At 47.3% G+C, this 17128-nt stretch overlaps 1 protein-coding gene and 1 long non-coding RNA gene across 28 annotated transcripts in view; one reads left to right on the top strand and one right to left on the bottom strand.

Annotated features, from left to right (window-relative positions):
- Window positions 1-17128, top strand: part of LOC127482730 (monoacylglycerol lipase ABHD2) — a 709665-nt gene that overhangs the window by 203992 nt on the left and 488545 nt on the right. Inside the window, exon 1 of one of the 26 annotated variants that reach the window (XM_070054459.1) lies at window positions 13262-13430. The exons of 24 other annotated variants lie outside the window; for them this stretch is intronic. The gene's annotated coding sequence lies outside the window, so the exon portion shown is untranslated. Of the gene's footprint in view, window positions 1-13261; window positions 13431-17128 lie in introns of those variants that run through there. One more of the 26 variants, XM_070054460.1, reaches the window with a different exon arrangement.
- LOC138844726 (uncharacterized) lies at window positions 9509-12968 on the bottom strand. Of its 2 annotated transcripts, none has more exons than XR_011380992.1 (4): window positions 12810-12960; window positions 11923-12071; window positions 11694-11806; window positions 9509-11326 (listed from the first exon to the last, which is right to left on the bottom strand). It is a non-coding gene; the product is annotated as an uncharacterized lncRNA (long non-coding RNA). The 2 variants fall into 2 exon arrangements; XR_011380991.1 differs by having other exon boundaries at window positions 9517-11181; window positions 12810-12968.

Here is a 17128-nt window from a genome sequence, read left to right as displayed (position 1 = left end):
TTGCCTTTTCTCACTTGTAACATTTCCCACACACGTGGCCTACACCTGTGCCAATTCCTGGGCTCCCCTTAAGCTCCAGGAGAAAAAGCCTTGTTTCCTCCACCCCAGACCCTAAGCTTTACCAAGCAGACACCCAGACTGCCAAGGGTGTTTGGCCAAACCCAAGATCTATTCTCAGGAATCATAATCCCTCAATTCAATTGAACAAACATCTATTAGCACCCATTATCACTGGGGTATAAAGGTGAATAAGTCACCAGCTGTGGCCTCAAGGCAGGACTGTTAGGCAGCTATTACATAAACAAATCAATGCTGTCAGTGAGATAGGATCTCTGATGTAAGTGCTCTTGTCCTCAGCATTCAACATTAGCACAGAACCTTCCGTATAAATAGCTTGTGATGGATGAATGAATGAACTCTACAAGAAGACAAGGAAAGGCTTTACAGGCGGAGTCACCTTATAGCAGGATGAGTAGTTTTCCAGGTGGAGAAGTGTGTGGGTTGATATTCCAGATGGAATCAAAGGTGTGGGAGGAAGAAACAGCACAGCACCTCCCAGGCGTTGATACTGTGACCAGCTGACGTGGAGGGTATGAGGGGAAGGGGAGGAGGGAAGGCTGGAGAGCAAAGGGCCTCAGCTAACAGCTTGCTATCATATGTCAGCATGTATCTATGGAGTAAGGACTTTTCATAAAGCATAATCAGAATATATTTAATAGACTGAAAATCAATAATGCTCAATATCAACAAAAACACAGTCAGTGGTTAATAAGGATGCTAATAAGACCCATACATTTATTTCATTAGGTTGAGCTGTCCCTTAAGTTTCTTTTAAGTTTATTAAGTGCATAGGCTGCCCTGCACATGAGTAGGCTCATGGTTGCCTAGGTTTTAATTTTGGCCTGACGGTGTACCACCTGTGTCCTTGAGCACATCACTTCACTTCTCCAGCCTCAGTTTCTTAATCTATGAAATGGAGACAACAATACACACCCTGTGGATTTATTATAAAGATAAAATATAGGAAACCAAGCCTTAGAACAGCAATTGGCTCTTAGTAAGAGTTTGATAAATACTAGCCATCATTAATCCTACCTTTTTGTGGTAACTTCTCAATCTTTGTGTGTGTGTGTGTGTGTGTGTGTGTGTGTGTGGAGAGGCAGAGTTAGACAGTGAGAGAGAGAGAGAGAGACAGAGTGAAAGGTCTTCTTTCCGTTGGTTCACCCCCCAAATGGCCGCTACAGCCGGCAGGCTGTGCCGATCTGAAGCCAGGAGCCAGGTGCTTCCTCCCGGTCTCCCATGCCCGTGCAGGGCCCAAGCACTTGGGCCATCCTCCACTGCCTTCCCGGGCCACAGCAGAGAGCTGGACTGGAAGAGGAGCACCCGGGACAGAACCGGTACCTCAACTGGGACTAGAACCCAGAGTACTGGCACCGCAGGTGGAGGATTAGCCTAGTGAGCCGTGGCGCCGGCCACTTTTCATTCTTCTTCACTCTTTTCCTCCTGCTGCCTCCTAAAAGTTTAAATTCTCCCAAGTTCAAAGTAGCCTGGTATGCTTTTCTCTCTCCCTCTTATCTACTCCCATGACTTCTGGCTTGCATATGGACAACCTGTGGAGAGTGGCCCTGTGGCATCTGGTGGAGTCCCCTAAGACGAAGGCGATATCAGTTCCCCAGCATGACCCAGAGATGCAAATCACCCACCTGGGAAAAGCTCTTGGATCATAGAAAAATCACTGTAACCGAGGAACCATTACAGTTACAAGTGTGCTTCTTGGACTGTCAGCCTCTGAGTGCCCTGCCCGTGGTTTCCTTGCAAGCATATGGTAACAGTCAGCCTAACTACAAAAGGGCTGCCGCCACAGGCCTACCCCTGAGATTCCAGTCCATGTTGCAGCAGTGCTTGCCCACTGCTTTTCTGCAGCGTGTGTGTGTGAGTCTAGTTCTGCTTTTCATGTGTTCTAGTGACTCCTGTCACCATCTATGTTGTTGGTCACTTCCTGATGTGCAAGCTTATAAAGTTACGTAAGGTTTATGACTTCTATGTCTCTGCAAATTTTGGCTCTTCCCTACTCACTTTCTAGTTCTCTGAATATATGTATCACCAGAATCTTTTTTTTTTTTTTTTTTTTTGACAGGCAGAGTGGACAGTGAGAGAGAGAGACAGAGAGAAAGGTCTTCCTTTTGCTGTTGGTTTGCCCTCCAATGGCCGCCGCAGCTGGCGCACCACGCTGATCCGAAGGCAGGAGCCAGGTGCTTCTCCTGGTCTCCCATGCGGGTGCAGGGCCCAAGCACTTGGGCCACCCTCCACTGCACTCGCGGGCCACAGCAGAGAGCTGGCCTGGAAGAGGGGCAACCAGGACAGAATCCGGCTCCCTGACCAGGGCTAGAACCCGGTGTGCCAGGCCGCATGGCGGAGGATTAGCCTAGTGAGCCGCGGCACTGGCCGTATCACCAGAATTTTAATAGAGCTAAGTCAAGCCTTCCTTTCTCTTCCTCAAAATTGCTTTCGAATCATTTCAGGTTCTTCTCTCTCCTTTGGACCCCATATTTAATCTGCAGGGAAGTCCTCGTGAATCTTTAAGGACTCACATCACTTTCTTTTCATTTTTATTCTCCTGTCTAGTTCCACTTTACACCTGTGATCTCTTCTATCTGGCTCCAGCCTGTCCTACTTCTAATTTGCCCTGAAAACTGCCCCCAAACTAGACTAAAATACTGCTTCATGGTAAATAATGATAGAGCATATGACTTCTGTAGCTGTGGCGTGAGGCGTTCTGTGAACCCTGTCCCCCGTGAAAGAAGCACAATCGGTGAACCTCATTTAGAAATCAAACCACAACAATTTAGAGCCTCTAGAAATTGTCTTAAGAGCTTATAGCAAACTAACAAACTTGAATTCCAGATAATCTACTAAGTCCTTTTATGAACCACAAATCACTCCCTTCTTCCCCTCCCAGCTCAGCATGCTAGAAGCTCCATTCCAGGCAGGTGAAGCCAAGCACACAGGCTACCTCTTCCTCTAGCTGTGAGTTCAGCTCTACTGTATCTCCCTGGGAGGGAAAGGCTACCAGCCTGCCCTGCAGCTCTGTGTTGCAAAAGCTGTGCTCCAGACAAGATGGACTGAGTCTCACTTCCTACACACAGTCCCCACTGCAGCTCAGGTGTGCCAGGCAAAGCCCAGCTTGCTTATAGGGCAGAAATTCTATACTGAGAGGGGTAAGCTAAGAAGACCAGAGACTACTGACCTTGCTCCTAATATCAGGATTGTCTCTCTGAGATAGAGCCACTGTCACTACCCAGAGCAGTGGTATAGATGATTGTGGCAGAAGAAAAAGCCAACCATAAGAACAGACAGCTCCAAAATTCTCCCTAAGGATTTGGAATGCAATGGGAGCCAAGAGATGGTTAAAATCAAGTATAAATGTACTCTAAATAACAATGGAGATTTTGTTAGTAAGCAATTAAAAGGAGCTTGAGAGCTACATCAGAGCAATAAGCTGAACTCCAAACCAGTTTGAAGCAAAGCAGAGAGAACCAGAGAGAAAGAGTCAGCTAAGAAGAGCCTTCTTAGGGTTGGAATAAGCCTCTGAGACTGACCTAATAGAATATCCCTGAAAAGGGACGCAATTTTAGCAGAACAAGACTGGAAAAATGTATGCCCCGGGGCACTGTCAGACTCAATAGAACAATCAGGGAGCAATTAATGGAAGCTAACAGCTGGATGTGATACCACAGCAGGCTGATATCTTCATAGAGAGATCAGGTAAATGGAGGGCGACAGCCCTTTTAAGACTGCCATCCCAGGGTGACTGCACGCAAGGCTGAATCTGTAAGATGCTGAGGGGGGGAATAAATTTCACTAGAATCATCTAGCCAAGTCACTGTGCAAATACAATAGTAACAAGCCCCAGAAGAGGAAGGAATCAATGTTCAAAGTTGCCATAATATACTACCTGAAATACCCAGTTTTAAACAAAAAAAAAATATGACACATGAAAAGAAATAGGACTGTGTGACCTACACACAAGAAAAAAAATCAGGCATCAGAAACTTTGGGAGTGCTCATATGCCAGATTCAGCCGAGAGACTTCAAAGCAATTGTGCTAAATATGTTTCAGGAACTAAAGAAATCCCGCTTGGAGAAGTAAAGGAGGATATGATGACAATGTCTCATTGAGAAGAGAATATCATCAAAAAATAAAAATTATTAATAAATGCTAACAGAAATTTTGGAATCAAAAAGTACAATCACCGAAATGAAAAATTCTTTAGAGCACCCAGAATGGCCAAAAAAATCTTGAAAAAGAACCTAACTGGAGGATTCACAATCTCAATTTCAAAAATGATTAAAGAACTACAGTAATTAAGACACAGGCATAGCACTTTAAGCCTCCACCTGCAACAGCAGCATCCCTCATGGATGCCAGTTTTCAAGTCCCGGCTGCTCCACTTCTGATCCAGCTCTCTCTGCTGATTCGCCTGGGAAAGCAGCAGAAGATGGCCCAAGTGCTTGGGCCCCCGTACCCACATGAGAGACCCAGGTGAAGCTCCTGGCTTCAGCCTGGCTCAGCTGTGGCCATCGAGGCCATTTGGGGAGTGGGCCAGCAGATGGAAGAACTCTCTCTATATATAATTCTGCATCTCAAATAAATAAAATAAATCTTAAAAAAATTAATGAAGAAATCAAGACAGAATAATACTTACACATGTATACATGTGGTTCAATGGACTAGAACTAAGAAAGAAACCCAGAAATCTATGTCAATCGATTTTTGACAAGGCTGCTGTTGAATGGAGACAGAATCAGTTTTGCAACAAATGGTGCTATGATAACTTGATATCCACATGCAAAAGTTAACTCAAAATGGGTTATAAAACTAAATGTAGGCCGGCGCCGCGGCTCACTAGGCTAATCCTCCGCCTAGCGGCGCTGGCACACCGGGTTCTAGTCCCGGTTGGGGCGCCGGATTCTGTCCCGGTTGCCCCTCTTCCAGGCCAGCCCTCTGCTGTGGCCAGGGAGTGCAGTGGAGGATGGCCCAGGTGCTTGGGCCCTGCACCCCATGGGAGACCAGGAAAAGCACCTCCTGGCTCCTGGCTCCTGCCATCGGATCAGCGCGGTGCGCCGGCCGCAGCGCGCCGGCCGCGGCGGCCATTGGAGGGTGAACCAACGGCAAAGGAAGACCTTTCTCTCTGTCTCTCTCTCTCACTGTCCACTCTGCCTGTCAAAAAAAAAAAAAAAAAAAAAAAAAAAAAAAAAAAAACTAAATGTAAGAGCAAAAACTAAACTCTTTGAAGGACTAAATCTCCACGATCTTGAATTAGGCAAAGACTTATTAGGTACGACAGCAAGAGTACTGGCAAAAGTAAATAAACTGCACTTCATCAAAATTAAAACCTTTTGGGCTTCAAAGAGCATTGTTATGGATATAAAAAGAGAAGAAAATGCTTATAAATCAATATCTGAGAAGGGAACTTGTGTGTAGCACATATAAAGAGCTCCCATAAGTCAATAGTAAAAAGGAATGAAGTCATAATGCATGCCCCTGTGTGGCTGAACCTCAAAAACACGTCCAGTGAAAGAAGGCAGCAATGAGGAGCACGAAGGGGATAATGCCATTTACATGATTCAGAATAGCAAGTCTCTAAGAAACAGATTAGCAGTCGGCTAGAGCTGGGGAAGCAGTGGGGGTTTTCAAGGGAAAATAGGAGCAACTGCCAGTGAGTACAGAGTTTCTCTTTCAGCTAAAATTCTGATGGCAGCACACCTTGTGAGTGTACTAGAAACCATGGAATTGTACATTCAGTGGGTGTATTGTATGCTAAATGAATCACATCTCAATAAAACTGTTAAAATTAACCAACAACAATAGCTGTCTTTTACAGAGCTCTTACTATAGAGTGGACGGTGTATGAAGTATTTACCTGCACTACTTTGTTCTTCAGCAGAAAGAAATGAGTGTTATTTTCTCTCTATTATGGATGATAAAATGCAGAAAGCTTAAGTCACTTGTCCAAGAGAGCACAGCTAAAAAATTCCATAGCCTAGATTTATTTTTTTAACACTTATTTATTTATTTATTTGAAAGGCAGAGGAAGAGGCAGAGAGAGAGAGAGAGAGAGAGAGAGGTCTTCCATCCGCTGGTTCACTCCCCAGATGGCAGAAATGGCTGGAGCTGGGCCGGTCCGAAGTCAGGAGCCTGGAGCTTCTTCTGGGTCTCCCACATGGGTTCAGGGTCCCAAGCATTTGGACAATCTTCTACTGCTTTCCCAGGCCATAGCAGAGAGCTAGATCAGAAGTGGAACAGCCAAGACTCGAACCAGCACCTATATGGGATGCCAGCACTGCAGGTGGTGGTTTTATCCACTCTGCCACATCACCAGCCTCCAAAGCCTAGATTTAAATTCAGATAAATCTTTTCATCTACAGTACACATTCTGGGACTGGCATTGTGGCACAGAAGGTTAAGCCAGCACCTGTGATGCCAGCATCCGTATGGGTGCTGGTTTGAGTCCCAGATGCTCCAGTTCTAATCCAGCTCCCTGATAAAGCACCTGGGAAGCAGTATAAATTGGCCCAAGTACTTGGGCCCCTGCACCTACACAGGAAACCTGGATGGAGTTCCATGCTCCTGGTTTCGGCCTGGCCCAGGCCCAGCCATTGCGATCATTTGGAGAGTGAAACAGCAGATGGAAGATCTCTCTGTCTCTCCCTATCTCTGTAATTCCACCTTTCAAATAAATAAACAAACCTTAAAGGAAAAAATAATAAAGTACACGTTCTTGGAGCACGCATTTGGCATAGTGGGTAAGATGCCAGTTGGGACACCTGTGTCCTGTGTTTGAGTGCCTGGTTTGAGTCCTGGCTCTGTTCTCAATTCCAGCTTCCTGCTACTCTACCCCCTGGGAGGCAGCAGGGGATGGCTGAAGTGCATGAGTCCCTCCACCCATGTGGGAGACCTGGATTGAACTCCTGGCTTCTGGCTTCAGCCTGGCTCAGCTCTGAGTATTGCAGGCATTTGGAGAATTAACCAATGGTCAATAGCTCATGCTCTCTCTCTCAAATATAAGTAAGCATGTAGGTAGGTAAATAAATAAATAAAGTACATGTTATTCAATTGCATTTTATGGATTAGAAAATATAAATCTAATTCCTTTCAATTTTATTCAATAAACATTACTGATCATCTACTATGAGGCAGGCCTTGTGTTTCCCAAAGCAGATGAGGATATACCACAAGTGATCTTGATAAACTCTTCTTGGAAAAAAAAACTTTTAAATTATGTTTAAAATATACACAAAATTCACACTTGGCCATCTGCAAATAGAGTTAAGTGTGACTAAGTTACTCACTTTGTTGTGCAACCATTAGCACTATCCGTCCAGCTCTAGAATGTTTTCATCTCCCAAAACTGAGTCTCTATACCCAGTAAACACCAGTTCCCCATTCCCACCTCCCCTAGTCCAGCCCTATAGCCACCATTCTACCAACTCTAAATTTGACTATTTTAGGGCGGGCGCCGTGGCTCAATAGGCTAATCCTCCACCATGCAGCGCCGGCACACCGGGTTCTAGTCCCGGTCGGGGCACCGGATTCTGTCCCGGTTGCCCCTCTTCCAGGCCAGCTCTCTGCTATGGCCAGGGAGTGCAGTGGAGGATGGCCCAAGTCCTTGGGCCCTGCACCCCATGGGAGACCAGGATAAGTACCTGGCTCCTGCCTTCGGATCAGCGCAGTGCACCAGCCGCAGCGCACCAGCCACGGCGGCCATTGGAGGGTGAACCAACGGCAAAGGAAGACCTTTCTCTCTGTCTCTCTCTCTCACTGTCCACTCTGCCTGTCAAAAAAAAAAAATTGACTATTTTATATGCCTTATATGAGTATAATCATATGGCATTTTTCCTCCTGTGATTGCATATCTTCAGGTTCATCTCTGTCATAGAACATGACAGAATTTTCATTCTTTTTAAGGGTGTGTAATATTCTACTGTGTGTAGAGACCACATTTTGTTTATCTGTTCACCCATTATTGGACATTTGGTTTGTTTCCACCCTTCGGCTACTGTGAATAACGCAACTATGAACAGTGGGATACAAACATCCATTTGAATCAAATTTAATTTTTAAGTGCCTTGTTTATATTGTGGATGGTCCATGAGATGATTTTAGGGTAGCACATGCAAGAACTTATTGAAATTTAATAATTATGAAACGATTTTAATCTTATTAGAGTAATGATAACGAGCATCTCAAGCCATCAATGTCACAGGTACTGCCTCAGCTCACAGGGTTTCTCAACTTGAATATCACTGGCCTTGAGGCCAAAAGACAACAATGTGAGGGGCTGCGCTGTGCACAGTAGGATGCTTGGCAGCGTCTCCAGCCTCTGCACACCAGAGACCAGCAGCACCTCTCCAGGTGTGACAACCAAAAATGTTTTCAGACATGGTCAAAATTGCCCCAGGATAGGAACCACTGGTTTAAAGAGGGACTGAGAAGGTATTTATTTTTAAATGAGTTAATTTGATGGCATTTTTCATACATAATACAGCAGAGAGCACAGAGACAGAAGGCAGTATGTGGACACCTGGAGTTTGGGATGCTGTTGTGTCCTGGATGATCCGGATCGCACGGCACAGGCGAAGCTGTTAACTGCTCCCCTCCACCTGTTCATCTTCTCTTCTACCGATTCTCCATCTACACTCTGCAGTCTATAAACTATCGTGCGTCCTTCCACCAAAGCACTTCTGTTTCTGGCGTCCTCCCCACCTGGAATGCCAGTCCTTCCCCTCCCACATACTCCCGCTCAGCTCTGTTGTACAATGAGGCCAGGTCAAATCTCCAAGACTTTGAGTCAGAACATCTTGCTCCCTCCTCTGAATAATTATTTATGACATTGATTGTACTCTGTTGCTCATTGCTTAGTCTTTTGACTCATCTCCTCAGGTATCCTTTGTCCTATATTCCAACCCATGTGCAGATGGGACTTTGCCCTGTGCTTCCCTCTCTCTAGAACTTAGTAAAAATCTTACTTAGTAAAAATGTTTATCATCTTGTCAATTAACTTAAATATATGGTAAAGCTCTATGGAGTGTCTGGAAGGATATAAAGAGCTTTCAGTAGCCCAATACCATGAAATCGCACAGGACAGGGTTGGGATGCATTTATTTAACACACAATTTTTGACTCCTTTGGAATTGACAGCATGAAGAATTCAATTTTGATTGCTGTTATTAAGGTTGATGTCAAGAAGAGAAATGCACAGTGACTAAGAGGTCATCTTCAGCTAGCCAAGTGTCTGATACTCTGCATGTATCTTACGATAATACTGGAACACCTTTCCACAGTGAGTGTGTGTGTGTGTGTGTGTGAGAGAGAGAGAGAGAGAGAGAGAGAAGCATTTTCTGTGCTAGATTCTCTGTATATTTAAGGATTATTCTAACATTTATTATCCAAATTGATATCATCTGAGAGTCACCCTAAAGTGAGGGCACCATTAAAGTTTTTCCAGGGCAACAGGAATAAGCCAGGATTGTCTATCCCATGATTTTATTATAGACAAGCTCACGTACAGACTTAAGGAAGCAGCCCAAATCATAGACAAAGTGACTTATCACCATTTTGACTGGCCAGCAGGAAGCTTTTCCAACAATAAAATGAGCCAAATCCTTGAATTTCGTCACAGTTTGTCCTCACGGAACAATATACTACTGCATGCTGAGACTTGGAAGTTCCAGACACATCATTCATAAGAAGCTGGACAGAAGGCCTGGGCACAGGGCGTTTGCATCCTCCACCTGGGCTGCACACGAGCGGCAGTGGGTTTGGCAGCAGAGGGCCACACTGGAGTCCTCAGTCTGTACCACAGCCAGGCCTTCAGGGAAAATTCTCAAACAGGCTGCAACTTCGTGTATTATCCTCTCAGCCTCATCCATTCCCGTGTCCCGCACAGTGGTTTGTTGATTATGTAGCTTAGCTCAGTCCTCTGAACCCTCCTCCTGCGAGAACAGTCCCAAAGGAAAGTGTCTCTCACCAGCGGGTACATTTTGCTAGTGACAAAAAAATCTTACGTGTGCTGGAGCTCTGTACTTTCTGCTCAGTTTTGTGTCAACCTAAAGCTGCTCTAAAAATCATGCCCTTTAGATACACTCACCACTTCTGAAAGACAGAACCTGGAAAATGAGTTAGCACCTTAGGAAGGGTCTTAAATGGACTCCTATAAGGACTATGGCAAACATTTACTAAAAGCATGGGCCAAGCACGCTTTGATGCATTTTATATCCGTGAACTCATCTGCTACTCACAGGACCCCTGGAGGGAAGCACATCACTGCAAACTGCATTTTACAGAAGAAAGTACTGCACAGAAAGGTGCCATACTTCCCCAAAGTCACAAGGCTACTGAGGGCACAGCCAGCATTCAGGCCTCCACAGCAGAGCTTCCAGAGCTGGTTGCTCCCAGCCATCTCCTGAGGATGGAGAATAAACTGATACCGAATAAGCTGACGTACTCGACGAATGGCTGGTTTTGCCCGAAGAGAATAAACAGAGCCCCCATCTGCCTGCCCACTGCGCCCTGCTGTCTCCCGGAGGACCTTGAGGACTTTTCTCACGAATCCCTGATGGGAGGCCCCCATTGAGTTGAATCCAGTCCTACCTTCGTGTGGTCCTGGAGCTTTAGCCAACCTAGAATGTGGGTAAGGTGCCTGCCTTCTCCGGTCTTTGTAACAAAGCACTCTCACACTTTCAGAAATGCCCTTTATGGTCATATCCCAACACCTAGTTAACCCAGGCCAAGGCTTATCAAATACTCCGTTCCAACAAGCTACTAAAATTGAAGGCAAAAATAAGTCCATTCCATCTCCTAAATGACCTCCCACGGAAGTGCTCTGTAGAGTGAGAAAATGTGATTAAATAGAAAATCACATTATTAAATATCTGGCAAGAGCCAGAGCAGAAGGGAAGAAACAGAAATCAGACACAAATAAGAAAGCATTCTGTGTGCTGGAAAATGGTAATCGGTCCTTCTCGAAGTCAGCCAGAGCTTCCAAGACGCACGTGTGCTCGCACTCTTCCTCCTGTGCCTGGGCTCAGTCTGCACCTCTTCTCAAGCCTCTGTGACACAGCTGTGCTCTCGGACTCCTGCACTGGACAGACGTCCTTTTCTGGAGCTCTTGGCTGGTCCTATGTTCCGGAGAGGGGAGGGGAACTCTATTTGCACAACGATGAACCCATCTGTAACTTATTCCCAACAGCTGTTTTCTGTGGCTCTGAATCAAGCTGGCAAAAGCATCCCAAGTCTCAGAAGCCATTTCATGCTTTTCAGGGTCTAGAAAGATATTTCAATCTCCCTGAGCAAATAGATACAGAAGCAAACCTTTATGGGGCTGGGCCTGTTGCATACGGATATGTGTATGGGCACCAAGTAGCTTTATTTAAAGACAAGGAGCATAAAATTGTGGATCAGAACCATATGTATTCACACAGGTGCCTGTGCACATGGGCGCACACACACAAACACACACACACATCCCTCATTGGCATCCAATCTATTTGTAAAATGTTAATAATTATTTACTTTAAGTAAAATTGTATATAGCTATGATATACACAAGTTCTGGTATATATACACATACACACATTGTGGAATGGTTAAATTCAAGCTAGTTAAAATATGCATTACCTCACATACTTACCTGCCAACAAATCTAAAGCTCTTTTCTGAAAGTTCAAAGTGTTTCATACAAAGCATCAGAACGACCGGAATTCCTCACTGGAATCCTGTTACCAAAGTTGGGGTTTTTCTTTCCTAAGATGAAAAAAGATACAGAGAAATAAAAGCTGAAATGAAGCTTTTTAAAAATTATTATTATTACATGACAAATGTAGCACAGCAGTGGCAAGGAATTCTTTCCCCTCACTCACTCCGATCTGTGTTCTTTCATGTGTTCTTTGATGCGGAATGCAGGCCTGAGTGGCTCTGTCTGAGCATACTCTGCGATATCCATTCTGGGGAATGGGTTTTAGGAGTTTCTCAGGTTTCATGTAGCGGTTCTGATCCAGTGCTGATCAGCCTTCAAAGGATGTTATTTGGTCATTTTCATGAAATTCGGGACAAGCTATTTTTCCTTGACACAACCCAGAATTGTGTTGGAAAAAAATTTTAACTTAGCTACAGATGCTACTTCCCATCTGTGGCTGGATCTCCCAGCTCTCCGGCTCCCAGCCCTACTGTGCCTTGGCAGTGCGGCCCTGTCTGCCTCACAGGGTTGTATTTCATGTCACTCAAGAATTCTATTCTTGGAAATGCACGTGCCATTGCAAAAGCAATTGCAGGCTCAGAATTTTAGAACTGGGCCTGATTCCATGGAAAGATGGGTGAGTGAATGAACAATCAGTCTTGATTGAATGCCTACGAAATGCTAGGCACTGTTAATGTTTAACAGCCCCATTTAATCATCAGGAACTACTAGATTACCCCAGTTGCAAAAGAAAGAAATGAAAATGCATGCAGAAAGGTTAAGCGACTTGTTCAAGGCCACACAACCAGTCCCAAGCCTCAGTTCTAGCCCTGATTCCAAAACTACATACTTCCAGGTGGCCACCAACGGGGTGAAGGTTAGTTAAGGACTGAAATAACAGCGGGACAGTAACTGAGGTCCACATGTGTCCAGCCCGGCCCCATCCCTCTTCCCCAGCTGGAATGGGCCAGCCTCTACCTCCACACCCTTTCATTTCCTCCTGGTGACTCACTAACCCCGGCTCCTCCCCACCCTGGTCCTCTCCCAGGGCATGATCCCCAAATTTGCTACCTGCGTCCTGGCCTACACAGGTGAGCCACTCCATCGGCCTGGACCCACCAGAACCCCGCAGCTGGGCCACCAGCCGACCTTCCTCCTCCCAACCCCAGAGGACACCTGACCTTACCCAACCCCTAAACCAGCCTGCGGTCATAATTGCCCCTGCCGCCCACCCCGCCCCCATCCACATCCAACACAACCCATCTTCTGGCCCTCCTCCCTTTTCCCCGCCCCCTCATCCCCTCCGGGCGGGCGTTATCCAATAGCGTGTTGGCCTACGGGCCGAGGACGACAAAAGCAACCAATTGTGGGGGAGCTCTCCGCTTAAGGGTCCCGGCTCTACTCTGAGAAGCAGCTCTTTTGACCAATGAACTGCCCCCCGATTGCACTAAGTGCACAAGGCGAGTAGAGTAGCGGCTGGGATGCCCAATGAATAGGCAGGTTTTCGCGGTTGGGGGCGTGGTAGAGGCGGTCGTCAGGGGCGTGGCGGCAGTTGCCTGGGCGGGGCCGGTAGCGGCGGGAGCTGCTCTGGCCAGGGGTTCCGGCTGCATTTCCATGAGCGCAGCCGGCAGCCGCGGAGCTACAGGAAGCTGAGTAGGAGCGAGCTGGGCCGCTGTGGTCAACCACGCACAGGTAAAGCCGCGACCGAGCGAGCTACGCGGAGCGGGGATCGCGCCTTAGATCCGCCAGGCCAAGCCCTTGAGCCCCGCGGTCCCCGGCGTGGCTCGGCCCACCGCGCCGCAGCCTGAGAGCCCCGGATCCTTGGGGATTCTCGGGGGCCTGTCACCTGGCGCCGCGGGGTTCCCCAGGGCCGGCTTGATAGTGGCAGGGGCAGCCGACACCTCAGTGGGGTCCGCCTTCTCGGGAGCCCTTTGTCCCCTCCCGCCCCGGGGAAGAGGTTTGGACAACCGCCGCCGCGGCCTCCTGGTACTGTCCGCCGGTGGATGCGCCCCGCTGGGGCCTCTGGGGCCTGGGGAGGGGTCTGCTGGTCCAGGTTTGGTGGAGAAGGTCCGGGACCCCCACCTGGAGGGAGAGGGCCGAGGGGCCCCGGGTGCCTGAGAGGCCTCCGTGTTTCCGGGCTCCGGAGACGCATCCAGGACCAATGAGTTCAAGTTCCAGGAGGCCGGTGTTGGTCCATTGGAGGCGCACTTACTGAGCTGGGCTCCTTGCGGGGCACTGTTCTAGGAGCTTCGTGGGCTTCCCCCACAGCGAGAACTGCCCAGCAGGGGAAGGGAGTGCCTGCCAGGACACGCAGCTGGCGCCTCGACCTTGGAAGTGTCCAGGCAGAGCCCGGGGACAGCCACCTGTGCAGGATGCTCGGGGAGGATTCCCAAGGGAGGACTGCATGCCCCATCCGTAGAGCCTTTCTCCGTCCACTCTGGGTGACCCTGAATGCCTGGCTGGGGGAAGTTACCTCGGGGTCCACCAGGTTCAACGTGGATGCTGATGTCCAGTTCACCCGTCATGAACTGGGAGGTTCAGCTCTCCAGAGTGTTAGCAAAGAGAATGGGTGTTTACCAAAAGACAGGTTTATTTCGCCGCTGTGAAGCTCCTTAATTTGAACCGCCCAGGCTCTTATCCTTGGCAGTTCCCCTGCGTTGGTTGCAGCACCTCCAGTTTGTCAGTTTCACCCGCAGTCCAGGAGCCCAGCAGAGCGATCTCGAGAGGATGGCAGATTTGGCAGAATCAGTGTGATGTGCACCTGAGCTTTCTGAGGGCCAGTTCATCACAGCAACTTTAAGCAGGGCCCAAAACAGATAGCGTCTGCTTGCCCCTTCTCTCCCTCTGCCACTGGCCTGAATGGAGAGGACAAAATTTCCTGAAGGTCAGGACTCTGAGACAGAAGGACTCTTAACACATCTTGCTGTGTGTTTGGGGATCAGTCAACCTTGGACTAGTCCATCAGAAAGCAGATCAGCCCATGTACTGCTGACTGCTGATCGTTGGCATGGACTGGACACTTTAGAGAAAGCCCATCTAATTGAGTTTCCTGAGCACACAGGTGAGGAAACAGGATGGGGGTGGTCCCAGTCTGGCTGATGGTCAGAGTTGGGACTAAGGGTTGATTGTTGGACCCTGGATCTGGCCAGTGCTGGCATGACTTGTAATTCACTCCCAGCTTAGTTCTCTCACCCTACAGGAACCCAGAGAATAAGAGCACAGATTTTGGTGCCTAAATGCCTGGATTTAAATCCTTGCCCTGCCTTTTGCTGGCTGTGTAAACACTGGCACAATACTAAAGCTCTCTGCATGTGTGCCTGTTTCCTTACCTTTGAAACCGTAATAATAATGCTATTTCCTTTAGAAGGTTTTTTTTTTTTTTTTGAGGGGTGCGTGAGTTGCTCTGTCTGAAGTACTTAGTGCCTGACAGACAGGAACTACTAGGTTTTTTGTTTTGCTTTGTTTTTTTTGACAGGCAGAGTGGACAGTGAGAGAGAGAGACAGAGAGAAAGGTCTTCCTTTGCCGTTGGTTCACCCTCCAATGGCCGCCACGGCTGGCGCGCTGCGGGCGGCGCACCGCGCTGATCCGAAGGCAGGAGCCAGGTGCTTATCCTGGTCTCCCGTGGGGTGCAGGGCCCAAGCACCTGGGCCATCCTCCACTGCACTCCCTGGCCACAGCAGAGAGCTGGTCTGGAAGGGGGGCAACGGGGACAGAATCCGGCGCCCCAACCGGGACTAGAACCTGGTATGCCGGCGCCGCTAGGTGGAGGATTAGCCTATTGAGCTACGGTGCCGGCCAACCACGCATTTTTTTTTTAAAAGATTTATTTATTTGAAAGTCAGGATGACAGGGGAGGAGGAGATAGAGAAGGAGAGAGACAGAGGTTGAGATCTTTCATCCTCTGGTCTACTCCACCAAATGCCCACAACGGCCAGGGCCGGTCAAGGCCCAAGCCAGGAGCTCCATCCAGGTCTCCCACGTGGATGGCAGGGGCCCACTTTAGCCATCTTTCACTGCTTTCCCAGGCACGTAAGCTGGGAGCTGGACTGGAAGCAGAGCACCCAGGACTCATTCCAGTGCTCTGGTGCGGGCTGCCAGCATGGCACACAGCAGCTTAACCTGCTGCACCACACACGACACTGGCCCCATAGCACTCAGTATTTTCTACTAAGAGCTGAGTTCTTCCCTTGCCTCTCTCCTACCCAATTCATTAAATGTATTCCAGATTTCATTTTATCAGAGACATCTGCAGAGTTTCCAAGTCACATTCCATTTTCTTATTTATTTTTCCATCTTTTATTGAATCAGGTAATTCAGTTTCTGTGTTATACCTTCCCTTGAAATCATACTCTTTTGAGATACACATATTTTGTATTCTCTTTAAAAGGGGGAGAAGGACCTTCAGTTGGTAAACAAAGTCCTTGATGATGCTACTCTCCACGATGTCCTTCCAAATATGCACTCCCTGTTCAGCCTTGCTCCCAGTTGTCAGTGTGGTGCAGCTTGATTATAAATGTATGAACATTTTTAGATTAAGATTTCATGAGCCACTGTATTAAGTGCCTTTCGGAAGTCCAAGGATCGTGTGTCAAATGCATTTAAGCAAGTTCCTTAGTCATTGGAGTAGGGGGAGCACCAGCAAGTCTGCCTGGCCTGCCAGAAACAGAAGTGTGTGAGTGCCTCTTGCTGGTGATCCGTCTTGTTCACTGGTTTATTTGCATTTTTCCTGTTCTTTTCCGAGAGCTTGAAATAAACCAGATGGCAAGTGCAGTGGAATGGTCTTTTCCCACTCATTTTAGCTTTGTACTTTCAATTCCTTTATCTCCTTCACACTGTGACTACTGGCCCCTCTCAGTTTGCTAGCCTCCTCACTTATAATGGAAAGATGCCTGTCATCTTTATTCTTTTGCAGAAATCCAGTCTAGATTGACATGGAGATTAGAAGTATTCCTTGATTGGCCCTTTCTTTTGCTTTATTTTTCTGAAGAGTTGATTCTGAGTTTTGATTTTTTATTTTTATTTTTATTTATTTATTTTTTTTGTATAGGCTATCCTAGCTCCTCGGCCTTTTCAGAGTAGTTTTTTGTTTCTCTGCTTTTGTATCAGCGTGGTCCCCTTTTCCTCTTGCTGTCTTTTCCTCTGAACGTGTTGGTGGGGGGGCTTCTCCCTTGCTGTTATTCCTTGCTTCTTTCATACAGCTTTCTCCTGGTAACTGTAGCTGGGCCCACCAACAGCATACTGGTTCCCACAGCCCTCATGCAGAACTTCTACCCTAAGCACAACATAATTTATTTGGTATAGAAGATAGAGGAAAGTCTGTCTTATTTCTTGCCTAAAATTTGGCTCTTTGAGAAGCTCCAGTCAAGAGACACTTGCAATATAATGAAAG

This window comes from Oryctolagus cuniculus, chromosome 12, assembly GCF_964237555.1.
Source record: "Oryctolagus cuniculus chromosome 12, mOryCun1.1, whole genome shotgun sequence".
NCBI lineage: Eukaryota > Metazoa > Chordata > Mammalia > Lagomorpha > Leporidae > Oryctolagus > Oryctolagus cuniculus.
This window is presented reverse-complemented; position numbering and strand designations above follow the sequence as displayed.